Source organism: Macaca nemestrina, chromosome 13 (assembly GCF_043159975.1).
Source record: "Macaca nemestrina isolate mMacNem1 chromosome 13, mMacNem.hap1, whole genome shotgun sequence".
NCBI classification, from domain to species: domain Eukaryota; kingdom Metazoa; phylum Chordata; class Mammalia; order Primates; family Cercopithecidae; genus Macaca; species Macaca nemestrina.
Window position 1 is genome coordinate 27,702,977 of NC_092137.1, and position 19,501 is coordinate 27,722,477.

The 19,501-nt window shown below is 48.5% G+C and overlaps 1 long non-coding RNA gene across 3 annotated transcripts in view; it reads left to right on the forward strand.

Annotated features, from left to right (window-relative positions):
• Nucleotides 1-6,067: 6,067 nt before the first annotated feature.
• LOC105479732 (uncharacterized) overlaps nt 6,068-19,501 on the forward strand; it is a 55,851-nt gene continuing 42,417 nt past the window's right edge. For 2 of the 3 annotated variants that reach the window (XR_003017643.2, XR_986057.3), the window contains exons 1-2: nt 6,069-6,661; nt 7,059-7,233. This is a non-coding gene — a long non-coding RNA (uncharacterized lncRNA). Of the gene's footprint in view, nt 6,662-7,058; nt 7,234-19,501 lie in introns of all 3 variants that reach the window. The other variant, XR_986055.3, reaches the window with a different exon arrangement.

The following is a 19,501-nucleotide window of genomic DNA, read 5'->3' on the forward strand; positions in this document are numbered from 1 at the left end:
TGGAGACAGGGTCTTGCTCTGTCACCCAGGCAGGAGTGCAGTAGTGTGATCATAGCTCACCGTGGCCTCAAACTCCTCCTGGGCAATTAAGCAATTCTCCTGCCTCAGCCTCCTGAGTAGCTGGGACTATAAGTGCACACCACCGTGCCCGGCTAATTCTTAAATTTTTTTTGTAGAGACAGGGTCATGCTCTGTTGCCCAGGCTGGTCTCAAACTCCTGGCTTCAAGCAATCCACCCACCTTGACCTCCCAAAGTGCTGGGATTACAGGCATGAGCGCCGTTTAAAACTATTATTTAATATATACTTAATATTAAAATTTATCCAATTCTTCAAATAATGCCCTTAATAGAGATTTTTTTCTCGCCCAGAATCCAATCCAGATCATACATTCCACGTAGTCATTGTCTCTCTTTAATTTTTAATTTAGAAGAGTTCTCAGCCCTTCTTTGTCTTTCATGACATTGATATTTTTCGAGAGTATAGGCCAGTTGTTTTATAGAATGCCCCTCAATTTGGGCTAGTCTGATGTGTGCTTATAATTAGACCCAGGTTAGGCATTTGCTGGCAGGAATCTCACAGAAGTGGTGCTGGGGCCTCAGTACATCCTATCAGGAGCCATGTGATGTCTGTTTGTCCCAGGCCTGGTGATGTTAACTCTGATCTCGTGGTTAAGAAGATATTTGCCAAGTTTCTCCACGGAAAAGTTATTATTTTTTCCTTTTATAATTAATAAGTAATGGGGGGGATATTTACGTCTGTGACTATCTTGTCCTTATCAAACTTGCATCCTTTAATGATTCTTGACTGAATCAATTATTACTATGACAGTTGCAAAACAGAGCTTTTGTTTTGTTTTGTTTTTAGAGAGAGAGAGGACCTCACGTTGTTGTTCAGGCTGGAGTGGCGCGATCATAGCTCACTGTAACCTCAAAAGGCCTGGGCCCAGATGATCCTCCCGCCTCATCCTCCCAAAGTGCTGGGATTAGAGGTGTAAGCCACCACACCTGGCCCTAAATCAAGACCTTGGTTCTGGTTTTCAGTCTGGTGTCTCCATTGCAAGATGATAGGGTGGAATGGAAGGGCAGATGGAGCAGGAGATCTAATTAGGCACACAGTGTGTTTCTCAAATGGCTATTGAGGTGGAAGGTGACTGCTGCTGACTTGCTGACCTTATTTACTAAGTAAAACTCTGGAGAATCAGATGGGATTTTACATGATAAAAGGTATTAATTCCTAATGGAATGATTTCCATTTACCTACCCAGCACTTACTAAATCTCAAACATCACATCAGCCATTTAGTGTACATGATTTTACTTAGTCCTCATAACAACTCTATGAGAGCATATTGTCTCCAATTTACAGATGAGGAAACTAAGACTCAGCAAGGTTAAGGCACGTGCCTAAAGTCGCACAGCTGGGAAGTGTAAGACTCGATTCAAATCAAGATCTGCTGGGTTCCAGAGTGCTCGCTGTTTTCAGTGGGAAAGAGCTCCGGGTGGCAGTCAGCCTTGATACACATTCCAGGTAATGCCAGTTTTCCTCATCTTAGAAATGAGGTATGTTCCAAAAGTGGATGTCAAACCTGGGTGTCCAAGTCTTGCAAAAGACTGGTGAGGTCCTCAGTATAGTTATCTATGGCACCAGCCAGGTGGTCCTTACAGATAACTCTGCTCTGTGAGCAGCGCCCTGGCTGGGAGAGCCTCTTGGGTTACTCCGCTGTTGACGCCTTCAGCTCAGGTGGCAGAGCCATCCCCAGACAGTGACTCATCAGTTCCCCTTGCCCAGTATTGCTACATCTCCTGTGCTTAGAAAGGCAGGAAACTGAACTCTGGTATTTTAGAAAGCCTCTCAACAATAACCTTGATTAAAAGGGGATTTTCCAGTTAACCCCGGAGAATTTCAGTTAACCAAAGACTTATTGTATTCTAGTTCTCTGAAATGTAGTAATCCACATACAGTGTGTATTTATGGTAATTCTCATTCATCAGACAATTCAATTAAACAGGATTTCCCCACCATTTAGAATAAGCCACAGAACCACAGAATTACCAAGTTTTTTAAAAAGGCCTTGGGGATCATTTAATGGGATCCTTCATTGTACAGATGAGGAAACTGAGGTCCCAGAGAAGGGATATAACTTATTGAAGATTATTTAGCTCATTACTGGTATAACCAGAACTAGAAACTCCCAATCCAAAGCGCTTTCTGTCATCTAAGAGTTATCACAAAGCAGGAAATCTTTATATCCAGGGTTACCTGCAGGCTAAACTTAGCCTGCAGTGGTATTTTGTTTGGTTTGCACAGTATTTTAGAAGTTGGCAATTTTAATCTAAAATCCAAATTTGGTATTTCTTAAAAAAAAAAAAAAAAAAAAGGAAACTCTGGACACACTGGGCCTGATACCAATAAAGGGGGCCTAAGTAGTAACAAATCCTCTAGACTGGGGACCTGGAGTCTAGACGCCATGTCCTGCCACTCCCTATCACTATGCACCTGCCCTGCCTCACCCATGTCACGACCTGCCTGGACCCTGCAGGCACTGGAATGTGGGCTCTCTGCTTCTGGGTGAAGGGTGCTCCTTGGTTAATTTTTAAAAGGAGAGCTCAAGTGAGCCAGATTGAAAAATAGGGGAGACCATGAGGAATCAGAAGCACTTGTGTTAAGTGCCAGGCTGTAGCAACAGGGGTCCCAGCTGGCCCTGAGCAAGCTCAGATCAGGGGCTGGGAAAGACCTCTAGGAGCTTCTCATTTGGGTAAAAAATGTGAAAAGTTAAATAACCATAGGAGGGATGTCACTTGGCAAGACTGGGGGAATTGGCAGAGTGAATGGAACAGGCAAGATGTGCTAACGCAGCTCAAAGGGTCTATGTTCAAAGGAAGTCTCTAATGGAGGTGGGTCTTGGTTCAGATATCAATCATTTTAGAGGATGGAGAGACTATGGGCAGAGAAAACAGCCATGGAGCTCCTGGGACCGTTGGACCTGAGGGCTAGGAATAGATGACTAGAGATGGGAAAAGGAAGGAAGAGTTGGATACCAGAGCAACACCCCAAAGGAGGCATGCACAGGGTTTGGTGCCTACATGCAGGTAGAAGAGGAAAGGAGAAGAGCCAAAGTTGATGAAAGCTTTGTGCCTGGGTGAGAATGGTCATGTACCAAACAGAAAAGGGAAACCAGCTGGGAAAGCTGCTTTGGGGGAAGATGAGGAACTCATTTTTAGATATGTTGAGTTTGAGATGACAACAGGGCTTAAGTTTAGAGTTGTCCAATGGGCAGCTGAAATTGGGACTGGGAATCAGGAGGTCAGAGCTGGTAACCTAGAGGAGACAACTGGAACCACCAAAAGCAATGAGGTTCCTCTCCCAGAGGCAGGAGGCCGGGAACAGAGAACTGAAGGCAGCATGATAAACGCTGGATAATAGGCACCCTTGAAAAAAAAAAAGAAAAGAAAGCCCAGGACTGGGCATGATGGCTCACACCTGTAGTCCCAGCACTTTGGGAGGCCAAGGTGGGCAGATCACTTGAGGTCAGGAGTTCGAGACCAGCCTGGCTAACATGGCAAAATCCTGTCTCTACTAAAAATGCAAAAATTAGCCGGCACTGGTGGCGCATGCACCACCTGTAATCCTAGCTACTTGGGAGGCTGAGGGGCAGCAGAATCACTTGAACATGGAAGGTGGAGGCTGCAGTGAGCTGTGCCACTGCACTTCAGCCTGAGAGAGCAGGACTCCATCTTAAAAAATAATAATAATAAAATAAAGCTCAGGAAAGGAAAAGGAGCCAGCACTAGAGAAGGAGCAATCAGAGGGGCAGGAAGAGAACCAAGCTGGAGTAAAACTGCAGACATCTCCCAAGGCGGGGAGAAGGCATTAGGACAGTAACCGGAGGGTGCGCCAGAGAAAATGCAAACTCTAATAAAGACGGAGGAAGGCGAGTTTGCAGGTGGTAGTGATGGAGTCCGTGGGGTGGATGAGACTGAGGAACCCTTTTTAACACCTGTGGGAAAAGGGGCTGCGGACTGAAGAGCAGGCTGGCCTCCGAGGTTGACTGCCAAGCTAGCTGTTCTGCATCTGCCTGGGGTGGTCTCTTACTGCTCACTCATTATTCGGGAGATAGGATGGCTTTTCTCACATCACTGCCTTATTTTGGAGTCAGTTTACCCATCTTTATTTTTTATTTATTTATTTTTTTGAGATAAGTCTTGCTCTGTCGCCCAGGCTGGACTGCAGTGGTGCCATCTTGGCTCACTGCAACCTCCATCTCCTGGCTTCAAGCAATTCTCATGTCTCAGCCTCCTGAGTAGCTGGTATTACCTGCATGTGCCACCACACCTGGCTAATTTTTGTATTTTTTGTAGAGACAGGGTTTCACCATGTTGGCCAGGCTATTCTTGAACTCCTGACCTCAAGTGATCTGCCCGCCTCAGCCTCCCAAAGTGCTGGGATTACAGGTGCCCAGTGGCAGTTTACCCATCTTTAGTTTAAAAACCACAAAACTTTATTGGATGCTGCCCACCCTGAGGGGCAACAGACAAGTGTGAGTTACTCAAAAGAAGCAAATTAGGCCTTCTCCTTTGACAGGGAGGTGCATGTGAAAGGTGCCTCCCTGTGCACTGACTCACTTAGTCTTGTGAGGGAAGCTTTATTACAGTTCCCCATTGCACAGATGAAGCTGGGGCTCAGGGAGGCCAAGCGAATGAAACTACTAAGTATGTAATTGGAACCCAAGTCTCCTGGAATCCAAATGCAGTGTCCTTTCCACTACTAGATGCCTGCAGGACCCAGGTAATGAACTAGGCCAGAGACCTAAAGAGCAGGACAGCTACCAATGTGACCTCCATCTGCCCACATGGGGGTGAGATCCTTACCCATACAAAGACAGTTTTAAAAACATTGATTAAATGTAAGGAGGCTGGGGCTGGGGCAGGCTGGCTCATGCCTGTAATCCCAACACTTTGGGAGGTCAAGGAGGGCGGATAGCTTGAGGTCAGGAGTTTGAGACCAGCCTGGCCAACATGGTGAAATCCTGTCTCTACTAAAAATTTAAAAATTAGCTGGGTGTGGTGGTGGGTACCTGTAGTCCCAGCTACTTGGGCGTCTGAAGCAGGAGAATCGCTTGAACCCGGGAGGCAGAGGTTGCAGTGAGCCGAGATCGTGCCACTGCACTCCAGACTGGGCGACAGAGCAAGACTCTGTCTCAAAAAAAAAAAAAAAAAAAAAAAAAGGTAATGAGGCCGATAGAGGGAGAGGGGACCCAGACATAGGGAGCAGTGAGTCGGTTTGGGATGAAACTGGCAGGAGCAGGCAGATACACACAGTGTTCAACCTCGGAGCTGGGCTTTTAGCCTGGGGTCCTGGCGCCCCTAGGGTGTCAGGAGGTGAGGGGCCTGAAGCTACAGGCAGAATCCTAGTGTCTGTGTGGGCCGAAGGCTTGCTCTGGACACTTTCATCAGATTCTCAAAGGGGCCCGTGTCCAGAAAAAAAACCGTGTTAAACCTCCGATATGGAAGCATCTGCAGTCCCCTGCCCGGATCCGGGACGCTATGGTGCAATGTATCCCCCGTCCCCGTCACTTTTTCTAATCCTTGCCTAGAAATCCCGCGTGGCTGGACTCTTTCACCCTGCACGGGGAGAAGCCCTCCTCGGGAGCCTGTCTGGGGGCCGGCCTGGCCGAGTGGCTCCTCTAAGACGCAAGCGCGGCCGGAGGGCGCGGGGCTCGGGCAGGATCGCGCCGCCGCCGGGCCGGGAGGGGGCTGCGGGCGTGCAGCGGATGTCACGGCTTACCTCAGAGCCCAAATTAGAAGGCTGAAAAAATCACAGCAGGAAATAATGTGCTGCCTAAAATAGAAGCATCAACTGGGAGAGAGGCCGGGGAGTAGGTGGCATCTGAGGCTCCCGCCGCGTCCTCCCCAGCGGCTGCCTGACGCGGCGTCAGAGGCGCGCGGGTGGCGCCCGGCCAGAGGGGCCGAGAGGCCCGGGCGGCGCAGGGCGGTAGGAGGCTGAGAGCAGGGCACCGCCCCTCCGCCCCCTCCCCTGCTCCCCACACCCCTTCCCTCCTCCTCTCTTTCCCTCCCCTACGCCCCCCACCTCCTCCTCCCTCCCCCTGACCCGCTTCCCCTACACCTGGGCTGGTCCTCCCCCATCCACTCCTCTCCCACACCGCCTCAACTCTCCCCTCCCTCCCCCTGCCCCACTCCCCACATAACTGGGCTGCTCCTGCCCCTTCCACCCCTCCCTGCTCCTTCCCTGACCCCTTCCCCTCCTCCCCACCCCTTTATCTCAACTTCACCCCCTTTCCTCCTACACCCCTCCCGTGTACCCACCCCCTGCCCTTAGTCCTCCTTCCTCCTCTTCCCCACGTCCCACTCTCCTTTCCACCTCCTTGTAATCCCTCTTTCTCCTCCGCCCCGCCCCCCTTTAGTCTCCCACCTCCCCTACAGCCTCCTGCCCCTGCCTCCTCACAGCCCCCTACTTACCCTACTGCCTCCCTCCTTGGGCCCCTTCCTCCCCAAAGGCCCCTCTGTTTTCTCCCATTCCAGCCCCTGACCAGGCCCTGCCCCTCTGCTGGGGTCGGGCCCCATACAATAAGCTTCCTGGGAGCCCTCATTGCCTTCCTGGTCAACCCGGCCAAAGGCCCCCCCAGCAGCTGCAGCCCTGGAGGTCAGCCTCGCCCTGGCTTACCGCAGGGGCCCCTCCTCACCACCCACCTCTGCATCTTCCCCACACATTTGCCTGGTGTCTGAGAAAGGGCCCGCAGGAGGGGCGTTCCTCTCCCAGGTCTCCCTCAGGAGGGATGAGAGGAAGCAAAATCTTGGTCTGCAAACCGGGTTGGTCCTCCCGACGGCCACATCCACAAGGATGACCCTCGGAGGGGCTCCCCAACTGGCCGGGAGATTCGTCCAGCTGGGCGCCCTGCTACACAGCCCCGTCAAGGGCAAACAGCCATGTACTTAAATGATAAAGGGCGGCCCTTACAGAGCGTGTATATGTGCATTATTAGCTCCTTCAAGCCTCACAACTCCGTAAGCTATGCACTTTTATTATCTCCGTATTACAGATGACAAAACTGAGACACAAAAGATGAATCAGCTTGGCCGTGTTCACAGAGCCCGAGTGTGGAAAAGCCAGAATCCAGACCCAGACCCTGTCTGCAGCGTCGCGGCTCTTCTTGCTCCTCACCAGCCACTGCCTCTCAGCTTAGTGCTCTTCCACCCGGCTCTTCTTTCTTAAAAGTGAGTTTCATCTTGTTTGTTTGTTTGTTTTTGTTTTTTCTGAAAGTAAGCATGAAGCATTTCAGGTGCTTGGAGATTTTCAGTTTTTAAAATTCTGATAGTCTCATTTTTACTTCTCTGGGTGTTTCCCCCGCCAGCTGTTGCTCTCCTGAAAACTGTCTCGCTCGTTTTTGCCGGTTCCCAGTGCTGTGCGTCCTCATCGCATTCTTTCGTGCTCCAGGGCCCTGCCTACACACATATGTGCTGCCCTCCTTCCCTCCTGCCTCCTGCCTCTGTGTTGCCCTGGGGCTAACAGCTAACTTGCCAAACAGAATCGTAAGGAGAGGTGTGTGGCTGATGTGGCATCACGCAGGCTTGGTTCCCCGGAGGCCGCTTGTTATTGGGATAAGCAGTAAGAAATAGTGGCTGAGATTGTGAGTAGGGGAGTAGAGGCCTCCACAGACTAAAAGAAATGTCAGAATAAAATAATAATATAGCTAATATTCATGAATACTTACTAAATGCAAAGCTTTGTGCTAAGTATTTTCCAGGAATTATTTCAGTTAAGTGACACAATAACCCTATGACATTGATATCATCAGCATTTGACAGAAAACTCAGGGTCATGTAAGGTTTAGAGCTGAGATTCTGGTGCACTTAACCAGTATGCTCACTGCAAATGAAGAACGGTGTTATAGTTTCTGTGTTTGTCTCCAGAATGGAAATATCTTTGTCATTTGGCAAACTATAAAAGTAATAGGTGTTCATTGTGAAACATGAAAACAACACAGAAGTATATATAATAAAATATATAAGTCTCTCCCATAAGCCCCCTCTTCATAGATTTTAATACATGTATACATTTTAAGATATCTGATATCATACCATCATATTCTTTATGGATATCCTGACATGTCAGGGCACACCTGATGATTATTTCCAGAATTCTAGCAATGGAATTGGTGGGTCAGAAGGTATAAACATTTTGGTCACATGTTGAAATGGAGAAGTTACTGTTTTATTTAAAGCCATCATATACTGTTGCCCAGGCTGGACTGCAGTGGCGTGATCTTGACTCACTGCAAACTCCCCCTCCTGGGTTCAAGGGATTCTCCTGCTTCAGCCTCCCGAGTAGCTGGAATTACAGGCGCGTGCCACCTAATTTTTATATTTTTAATAGAGACGGGGTTTCACCATGTTGGCCAGGATAGTCTCGAACTCCTGATCTCAAGCGATCTGCCCACCTTGGCCTCCCAAAGTGCTGGGATTACAGCCGTGAGCCACTGTGCTCGGCCTAATTAGTACAGTCCTAAAGCAATTTGTTAACATGTACCAAGAGACTTTAAAATGTTCACACCTTTTACCCCATAGCAATTCCATTTATGGAAGTCTCTCTATCCCAGGGAAATAAATGAAAACAGCAATATTTAGCATTATGATAGCCATATTTGGGGCATCACTTAAATGTCCTCCAATAAAGAAATAGTTAAGTAAGTCATGAAAAAAATTAAGAACATTTCCTTGCTGGAATATTATATAGTGATTAAAATTGTGGTTATGAACTGCAAAAATGTGGTGGAAGTTCTTAGAATGTAGTCAAATTTAAAAAGTAATATACAAAATTGTATATGTTCTATGATTACAGCTGTATGAACAGAAATTGTAAAGAAATAGTAGCAAAATGATATCAATGGTTATGTTAGTGTATTGAGATTAATGTGGTTTTTCTTTTTCTTCTTTTTTTTTTTTCTGAGACAGAGTCTCTCTCTGTCACCCAGGCTGGAGTGCATTGGTGCAATATTGGCTCACTACAACCTCTGCGTCCTGGGTTCAAGAGATTCAACTGCCTCAGCCTCCTGAGTAGCTTGGACTACAGGTGCTACTGTAGTCCAATAGCACGCCCAGCTAATTTTTGTATTTTTAGTAGAGACAGGGTTTCACCATGTTGGCCAGTCTGGTCTCGACCTCCTGACCTCAGGTGATCCGCCTGCCTTGGCCTCCCAGAGTGCTGGGATTACAGGCATGAGCCATGGTGCCCAGCTGGTTTTTCTTTCTTTCTTTCTTTCTTTTTTTTTTTTTTTGAGACAGAGTTTCGCTCTGTCGCCCAGGCTGGAGTGCAGTGGCAAGATCTCTGCTCACTGCAAGCTCTGCCTCCCGGGTTCTTGCCATTCTCCTGCCTCAGACTCCCGAGTAGCTGGTATTACAGGCACCCGCCACCAGGCCCCGCTAATTTTTTTGTAGTTTTAGTAGAAACGGGGTTTCACCATGTTAGCCAGGATGGTCTCGATCTGCTGACTTCGTGATCCGCCCACCTTGGCCTCCCAAAGTGCTATTATAGGCGTGAGCCACCGCGCCTGGCCTGGTTTTTCTTTTTTATTCTCTAATATGGTTTGTTTGTTTGTTTTTATTTTTGAGACGGAGTCTCACTCTGTCGCCCAGGCTGGAGTACAGTGGTGCGATCTTGGCTTACTGCAACCTCCACCTCCCAGGTTCAAGTGATTCTCCTGCCTCAGCCTCCCGAGTAGCTGGGATTACAGGCGCCCGCCACCACCCCCAGCTAATTTTTTGTATTTTTAGTAGAGAGGGGATTTCACCATATTGGCCAGGCTGGTCTTGAACTCCTGACCTTGTGATCTGCCCACCTTGGCCTCCCAAAGTGCTGGGATTACAGGTATGAGCCACCATGCCTGGCCTCTAATGTGGTTTATTTTTGTAGTAAAAATTATATTTACTTAAGAACTAGAAAATAGATGGAAATTATCAGAAGGCTCTGCTTCCTTTATTCCTCTCTGGATTTGAGTTTCTACTTCTATGAAATGAAGCACTGAGCCTGGAATTAGATGACTTCTAAGTTATCCCAGTTTTGATATTGTATGTTTTCTTATATAATCAGGTGGCTCTGCTGCTGATTCAAAGCCAAAATTCAGTCTTCACATTGAAAACAGATCAGACCAGAACCTGTTCTGTGACCATTAGCTTAGGCTATTCCTACATATGTCAAAGTATCCACATTAATTGGAAGAAAACGGAAACAATGTTGTTTGAATCTGTGTAGCTGCACCTTTAGGCTTGGTGTTCCCACTGGGAAGTAGAGGCTACCAGGCTTGGGAGTCCTGGGACCAGATGTTTAGAACAGTGACTTCTTGACCCATCCCACTTTGAGGGGCTGTGTCCCTCATTCCCTCCTCTATCAGCCCGGATACTGATGGTGTGTGAGGCTCTCCCATGGCCGTGCGTTGCTCCCTCTACAGTGACAAGGCATGTTTGGAGACTATTTCCTCTGCTGGGTGGAGAGCTCTTTGAAGACAAGGACTGAGTTTTTATTCCAGTACCTGAACAGTGAATGGATGAACGAGTGTGAGCATGAAGAAAGCCTGTTACATGGGAGACTCAGTAGGATTTCACTGAACCTGTGAAGTAAGTAAGGCTAGCAGTCAGAGAAGCATGTTGTGAGGTCACTGGTCTGTAGGGGGGCGTGTGTGTATGTGTGTGGGTGTGTGTGTTTGCAGGGAAGGGGCAAGGCTGGAAGAATGCCTCTGTGCTGGCACAGCCTTCGTCAGAGCCCTGAAAGGGGCTGAGTGGGCTCTGACTCAGCTGTATGACTCATTCACTGTATTGCTGTCTCCATCCTCTGGGCACATCCTCTGGACCATTTCAGCTCAGCCTCAAGTGGAGGAGGTGAGATTTGGGCCGGCACCTCCGGATGACTCACCTGGCTAAGCTGGAAGGAAGGGGCTGAAGCCCCACCATCCTGCACCCCCTCGTAACCACCCCTGTCTCCCTAGGGGTTCTCATGCAGACACAGACCTCACAAGTAGGTTATGGCTGCTCCAGTAATGAATGACACTCTCCATCCCAACCCAAAGCATTACCCACCAATCACGCTTCCCAGCTCAAATGCCACAGTTTCCCCAGTCCCCTCACATGGTTGTCCCCTGTGCTTCCTGTGGACCTCTGAGGTCAGCTGATAAGGAAGCTTACAAGGCTGTCCCAGACCATTGGTCATTTTATTCTTCTTCATCTCTTACAAACCTTTTTCAGTTTACAAAATAGTTTTACATCCCCTTTCTTATTTGATTCTCTCCCAGACCCTAGGAAGTCTGGGAGGAAGGCAAATATCCCCATTCTTCAGGGATGGATGTGGAGGTTCCAGTAATCCTTTCACTAGTAAAGGAAAGGAAGTGAAGGGCATTGAGGGGCCGAGGAATGCTGGGAAGGGCAGGCTGGGCAGGGACAGTGGGACAGTGGCCTGGAGGCATTTAATGGGACAGTGGGCTGGAGAAGAGCGACAGCGCTGGCCAGTTGATGACATGACAAGAAATATGTCTGTATGAGAGCAGAAGACAGACAAGGTGTTTTGACTTTATCCCAAGACCAAGAGGAAGCCATGGAAGGGTCTTACGCAGAGGAGCGCCACGGTCAGATTGGATTTTAGAAACTCACCCCTGGGTGTGATGTGGGCAGGGAACTGGGGCAGGGCAAGCTGGGGGCCGCCTCCGTTATTCAGAGAAGAGCTGGCAGAGTCCGCCTGTGGGCAGCGGCAGAGGGGGCGGGACGGGGACAGAAAGGCTCCCAGGAGGGTGTCCAGTAGGCACATGAAAATAGGGGTCTGAGGCTGTTTCCCCTGAAGAAGTGGTGTATATTTATTCTACTGTAAAGGGGGCCGGAGTGCTAAGTGGGTTGCCATCCACTTATAGATGTGACTGGAGCCAGGGAGTGGGTGAGATGACTCAGGGAAAAGGGAGGGTCACCAGGGACGCCAACCCTTAAGAGCTAAGCAAAGGCAAGTGGAGGCCCTGCCACAACACCCCACGCAGGGGAAGGACATTTGTAATGTGAAAGCACTTCGCCACCATGACCTCCTTTGATATGGACAAGGCCCTGTGAAGGTGATAGGTGACTCACCTCACAGAGACTCAAGGGTGAAATCTAAGGGGACTGCTGTGTTCCCTTTCCTCTTTCCACCCATGCTGGGCTGCTGGGGTCACCATCTGGCAGGCAGCAGGAAGCATCCTCTTGCGAGAGTGTCCAGAACCTCCCGTGGGGTGTGGCTGTGGGCTGTGGGAAGGGGCTGGGCCCCCCGAGCCCTGGAGGGTCTGGAGGGTTTCCAGATAAAATATGGGATGCCCAGTTAAATTTGACTTTCAGATAAATTACAAATAATATTTGGTATAAGTATATCTCAAATATTCCATGGGACATACTTATATTTTAAAAGTACTTGATGCTTATCTGAAATTCACATCTAAGTGGCACATCTGTCTTGTATTTTTATTTGCTAAATTTGGCAAATAAAATACCCACAAGGGGTGCCTCACTACTCCTGCACGCCAGGACCTTGGGGATTTTCCTTTGTCTGAGACCACAGTGAGAAGCAGCCTTTGCACCCCACACTTGCCCTGGGTCCTCATGTGGGGCTCAGGGTTGTGTGGGGAGACAAGCTCTGTCCCTGATGGCCTTTCAGCTTCTGTCTCAGCCCAGCAGGCGTCTAACCCGAGTTTCTATGGCCTCCCACATGCCAATGGCTCCCCACTTGGATAGATGAATAGCTGCTGCCTCTGATCACGAGACCTAAGAATGGAGGGGACCAGGGCTCCCCATCTCTAGCCAGCAGGATCTGCCAGGGTGTCACATCCAGGTCCTTTAGATAGCCCAGGAGCCTGCAGCCTTCAGTCAGCAAGAGCTTACACAGAGCAGCCTGGGCTAAGGCGTATGGAGGAAAAGGCCCCTGCTCTGCCTTGGGTCTGGGCAACGAAGGTGTGGATATTTATTGTTTGCTCACTGGCCTACTGTTAGGAAACAGCAACCCCACAGCTTTGCAGAGCCTGACAAAGGCAAGGAATTGTCACATGTCTGCCCTAATTTGTAGTTTTTTCTTGTTGTTGCTGTTGTTTTGAGAAGGAGTCTGACTCACTCTGTCGCCCAGGCTGGAGTGCAGTGGCGTGATCTCGGCTCACTGCAACCTCTACCTCCTGGGTTCAAGTGATTCTCCTGCCTCAGCCTCCCAGATAGCTGGCATTACAGGTGTGCACCACTGTACCCCACTAATTTTTCTATTTTTAGTAGAGATAGGGCTTCGCCATGTTGGCCAGGCTGGTCTTGAACTCCTGGCCTCAAGTGATCTACCCGCCTCAGCGTTTCAAAGTGCTGGGATTACAGGCCTGAGCCACCGTGTGCAGCAAATTTTTGTATTTTTATTTTATTTATATTATTATTATTATTTTGGAGATGGAGTCTCCCTCTGTTGCCCAGACTGGAGTGCAGTGGCATGATCTTAGCCACCTTCAACCTCTGCATCCCAGGTTCCAGTGATTCTCCTGCCTCAGCCCAAGTAACTGGGATTACAGGCATCTGCCACCACGCCTGACTAATGTTTGTATTTTGGTAGAGACAGGGTTTCACCATGTTGACCAGTCTGGTCTTGAACTCCTGACCTCGAGTGATCTGCCCACTTCTGCCTCCCAAAGTGCTGAGATTATAGGTGTGAGCCACCACGCCCGGCCATCTGCCCTCATTTAATCCTCACCATATTGTTGTCAGGTGAACAGGGATGGCATTTTCAGCTGTTTCCTAACCCCTTTATGATGAGTGAACTGAGGCTGAGAGAGGTGAAGCTTTGCTTGTAGTCACATATCCGAACCCAAGTGAACGTTGAGGCTTCAGCCCTAGCTCAGAGAAAGGTGATAAAGGATGCTGAACTCCAAGCCCGAGAGTTGTGCTCTGGATGAAGTTCCTCCACTCCCACAGTAGGGGGCGAGCCTGAAGCCTTGCTTGAAGAACCGGGATGAAAAGTCCACATTCCTGCCCTGGCCACAGGCAAAAGACAAGGCTTTTAGCTCTCACTGTGCTGCTGGGAGAGCGTCCTCACTCTACCCTGGCCCACACTTGGAATGGGCTGTGGAGTACTAATGAGGACCTGCTGGGGCAGCAGGTCAGGGCGCTGCACATACTCTGGGTTGGGAGGAAACCTGCAATAACTGAGAAGGCGGCTCCAGAAGCTCAGGGACCTCTCAGGTCCCTGGAGGGAACCAAGGGTTTAGTGCTGGGCACAGAGTGGGTCAGCCACAGCAGAGTCTCTGTGAATGTTAAGCCAGACTTTGGAGAAGGGAGACACAGAGGTGGGTGTGACAGAGATTGCAGATGTAAAGAGTTCTATGTGTTTATTACACAAATAATTTTCTGAGCAATCCACTGTGTGCCGGACACCCTTGTAGACATTGGGGATACAGCAGTGAATAAAGCAAATATGTGCGTACAGGGGTCTTGCAGACAACTCACTTGTGAGTTGATTCTTTTGACCCCAGCCAATGTAATGCAAAATTCAGCCCCCTTAGCAGCTTCCAGAAAACAGTTTTTTCCCGCCAAACATGGCGGGGCAGAGGCTTTTACTGAAGATTTACTAGGTCATAATGAGAGGCTGCAGTGGATCCTCTTGTGCCATCCCCTCTGTGAATTTCAGGGTACATGACCCTTCTCCCAGCTCTCCTGGCCATGCAGCCATGCTGGGGGCTCGCCGCCCTCCCTCCACCTCCTGCACCCAGGCTCCCTGCCTGGCTAGCCTTTCTCCAGCAGTTTTCTCACAGACATGTAGTCTTGGGAGGGGAGGCTTTTGTCCCATTCCTCTCTCACTGTTTGGCCCTGAAGGACACAGCCTCTTTCCCCAGGGCCCCTCCTTTCTGAAATGGGGATGTTGTCCCTATCCCATTCCTACTTCTTAGAATCATTCCAGGGTGAGATGAGCTCATATATGAGAAGGGTTACACTCAGAACTCTCTAGCACCTTGGGTCGTGGCAACTGGAGACAGCATCTTGCTCTGAACCAGGCCCCAGCGTCCTACAAATGGGGGGCCTGGTGTCGTTATGGGAGTAAATATTGAACTGCTCTCCTTTTATTTTGGATTGGGTATAATTTAGCACACTGTTCTCACTCTTTTATTAATAAAATAAAACAATAAACACATACCATCAAAAGAACACTGACAGCCTGTGTTTATGTGTTTATGTTGTGTCTGTGTCTGAGAAGCTGCAACTGCTATGTCGATTTTTAACAAAATGAGTTTTCCCTCAGTGCTGGGGGGTATGATAATTCAAAACAAAAAGGGAGGGCAGATTCTTCCACTGTGTCTTTTAGATTTTGCTTTTTTTGCTCTTTTCCTTTTTCTTTCTTTTTTTCTTTTTCTGTTGAAACAGAGACATTGGCCTAAGGCCGAGGCACAGAAACTGAGAGTGCATGTGTTCACTCTGGAAAGATTCCACAGGGGAATCAGGCCCATGCCCTTCCCGTCGTCTCCTGTCCCTGGGGGCTTTGTTTCCTGCTCTGCTCTGCCCTCTCTGAAAAGGACCCCACAGGTGCCTGGGGAGAGGAATGTGGGCATGAGGAAAGTAAGGAACGGGGAGGAGAGGAGAAATAGAACAGTAAGAAAGAATAATCAGCGTAAACTTTGTGATCTCAGGGCCAGGAAGGAGAGAAATAATGGTCATCTATACATTTTAATCATGAGTTCAGTCTTTTGGCTGAAAGTAACAGAAACAAAATTCTAATTAGCTTGAGCCCCAAAGGGGAAGGTGTTGGCTTACAAAAACTACTGTGGAGACGGGGATACAACAACTGGCTTCAAGAAGTGGACATCCTTGGGACTTCCTCTCCCCTCTGGATGTTGGTTTTTCCACCAGCTCTCAAGGCTGCGAGGCTCTGCATCCGTCCTCACAGCCCCTTGGCCAGAGAGGAAAGCAGTCTTCCATACCAGCTCCGGCTAGAGGACAGCAAACAGCAGCATACCAGTGTGCAGTCGTCACAGTTCAAAAATGTTATACTTGGTTCTTCTCCAGGACTGACGAAGGAATGGAAAACGGAGACCCTAATGCTGTGATACACTATTGCAGGGAACATAAATTGTCCCAGTCTCTTTGGAGGGAAATTGGGTAATATCTATTATAATTTGAAATGTGGTTACTATGGATCTCATGATGCCATGTCTCAAAATCCAGACCAGTAACTCTCATATATATGCACAAGGAAACATAGGCCAGGGTGCTATTTGAAGAATTATTTGTCATGCAAAATTAGGAATACCCTAAGTGTCCATCTTTAAACCATGGCATATTTTATACTCTGAAAATCTGGAAACTATTAAAAAGAATGAAGTATGTACTGACATAAACCCCTAAAACATCTTGGTAAATGAAAAATGTAATTTGTAGTATGTAGGTACATTACAGTATCACTCAAGCATAAAGCAAAACCAAAACCAAACCTTGAAGTAATAATATATATTTATATATGCTTATAACATATTTCTAAATGTATGAAAATGCATAGAAAGCCCGGGCATGGTGGCTCACGCCTGTAATCTCAGCACTTTGGGAGGCCAAGGTGGGTGGATCATGAGGTCAGGAGTTCAAGACCAGCCTGGCCAACATGGTGAAACCCGTCTCTACTAAAAATACAAAAATTAGCCGGGCGTGGTGGCAGGTGCCTGTAATCCCAGCTACTCAGGAGGCTGAGGCAGGAGAATTGCTTGAACCAGGACCTGGCAGATGGAGGTTGCAGTGAGCCGAGATCACGCCACTGCACTCCAGCCTGGGCTACAGAGCAAGACTCTGTCTCAAAAAAAAAAAAAAAAAAAAAAAAAAAAAAGCATAGAAAAAGGTCTAAATTACCTTAGTTGTCTTTGGTGAGGCTAAGATTAGGTGTTGAGATTTAGGGAGATGATCAGGTTTGAACTTTTTCAATGATAACATATTCATGTATAATTTATGTACTTAAAATCAATTTTAAAAATTTTAAAGGAAAAAGCTATGGAAGCATTCTGATTTGTTCAACCCACATCATGTGACTCTTCCTAGACCAATCACTGAGGCCAGGAGGCTCCTAGGGTTCGGTGACTGGCCCAACCTGGGTTCCACGCTCATTCCTGTGAACACTGCAGCAATACACAATAATTGGCAGCTCCTTCCATAATTACAGCTGAATTGGTGAAAGAGCAGTTCCCCCCAAAGAAGGGAGGTGCTGTTCTGGGCAGACAAAACAGTAGGTCTCCTCGATAGTGAAAATGTTTGGGCCTTATCTTCATGGGTTTAAGTATGTGTCATCCAAGACTGAAATATTTCCTTCAATACAGTTCTATTACAATATATAGGATAAAAATTTGTTCTGTGCCAGGTGCGATGGCTCATGCTTGTAATCCAAGCACTTTGGGAGGCTGAGGTGGGTGGATCACTTAAGGCCAGGAGTTCGAGACCAGCCTAACCAACATGGCGAACCCCATCTCTACTAAAAAATACAAAAAAAATTAGCTGTGTGTGGTGAAGCATGGCTGTAATCCCAGCTACTTGGGTGGCTGAGGCACGAAAATCACTTGAACCCAGGAGGTAGAGGTTGCAGTGAGCTGAGATTGCACCACTGCACTCCAGCCTAGGTGCAGAGTGAGATTCTGTCTCAAAGAAGAAAAAAAAAAAAAGAAAATTTCTGCTCATTGCCATATCCCTAGAAGCCAGGAAAGTTCTGGGTATGTAGTAGATGTTCAGTGTAATAGACACTGGTCAAATGGCAACAGCACTACTATAGCCTATGACATTTTTTTGAGTTGGAATCTTGCTCTGTCACCCAGGCTGGAGTGCAATGGTGCACTCTCAGCTCACTGCCGCCTCTGCCTCCTGTGTTCAAGTGATTCTCCTGCCTCAGCCTCCTGAGTAGCTGGGATTACAGGTATGCGCCACCACGCCCAGCTGATTTTTGTATTTTTAGTAGAGATGGGGTTTCGCCATGTTGGCCAGGATGGTCTGGAACTCCTGACCTCAGGTCTCTGTTTGCCTCGGCCTCCCAAAGTGCTAGGACTACAGGCATGAGCCACTGCACCTAGCTGCCTATTATTATTTTAATACTTATTCTGGAAACAAAGAGAACTATGACTCCTCCCTTAATGCTCTCAGCAGGGACAGAGGGGAGAAAGGAAGAGGAAGTCAGACTGACAGCTCTACATTCCTCCCAAGGCCGATGTTCAAGTCAGGTCAGGGAGTGGCCATGACACACGCCTGGGACAGCTTGACAATGATCTGGCCGTGGCATGGGGTTGGGCAGGAGGAGTTGGCCCCGCCACTCTTGATTAAGCGAGGCTTCCTTCTGTGGTGTTACAGCCTCACAGGTCGCGGTGGGAGATGGGGCCATGACGGAAGAGAAGGTGGTAAAAAGGGCGGTTGCCTCAGGTGGGTGACCCTTGGGTGGGTGTCCTAACTCATCTGAATCCTTTCCTCTCTGCAAAGTGAGAATATTATTACTATTATTATTATCATTATTATTATTTTGAGACAGAGTCTTGCTCTGTTGCCCAGGCTAGAGTGCAATGGTGCCATCTCAGCTCACTGCAGCCTCTGCCTCCTGGATTCAAGCGATTCTCCTGCCTCAGCCTCCTGAGTAGCTGGGAGGCATGTGCCACCATGCCTGGCTAAATTTTGTATATTTAGTAGAGATGGGGTTTCGCCATGTTGTCCAGGCTGTTCTTGAACTCCTGAACTCAGGTGATCTGCCTACGGCCTCCCAAAATGGAGGATATTATTTTTTTAAAAATCTATCCCCTATCCAGTAGTGACCATGTCTCTCTACTGTCCATTATGTCATTGATGTGGAAGCATCAGTCGAAACCTGGAGAGAGCTAACTTTTCTAAGGGAGCCCACGGTAGAGAAGGAAGAGCAGAATCCCAAGGCCTGAGCATTGGGGGTTCCCACAGCAGGGAAGGAAGGGCTTGTAAAGGGCACAGTAAAGAAGGAAGGGGTGACCTGAGGGGAAGAACAATGGGGAACTTGAGGCCAGAAAGGCCAAGGATGCAGAGAGTTCCAGGAAGGGGGCACTGGCAATGTTAACACTACTTCTATTGGATGGAGGCCTCTGGGGCTCTGGAAAGAGGATGGCTCCAGAAAACAGATGAGGCTGGAAGCCAGACTGAAAAGTGCAAAGGGGGAAACAGCTTCCAGTTCTCCCTTGAGAAATGAGAGGAGGCATTTCCCCCATGCTTGACTTCCCTGACTAGTTATCTAGCCTGCTGAGGTGAGGCCTGGGGAGAATAACTGGGAATCCCTACCATCTCTCATCTGCCTCCCCTGTACTGGCCTCTGCCTGGGGGAAAGCTGGTCTGCTTCAGTTCTCCAGGCAGAGCGGGCTTAGTCAGGAACTCCAGGCCTGGCCCCAGCCCTTGCCAGCCGTCTCCAAGAGAATGGATTCTGCTGGGTCGTGTACCCACCCCATCCCCCTACTCCTTCCAATGGGCTGAGGTCCTACCTCAAAGGGCATGA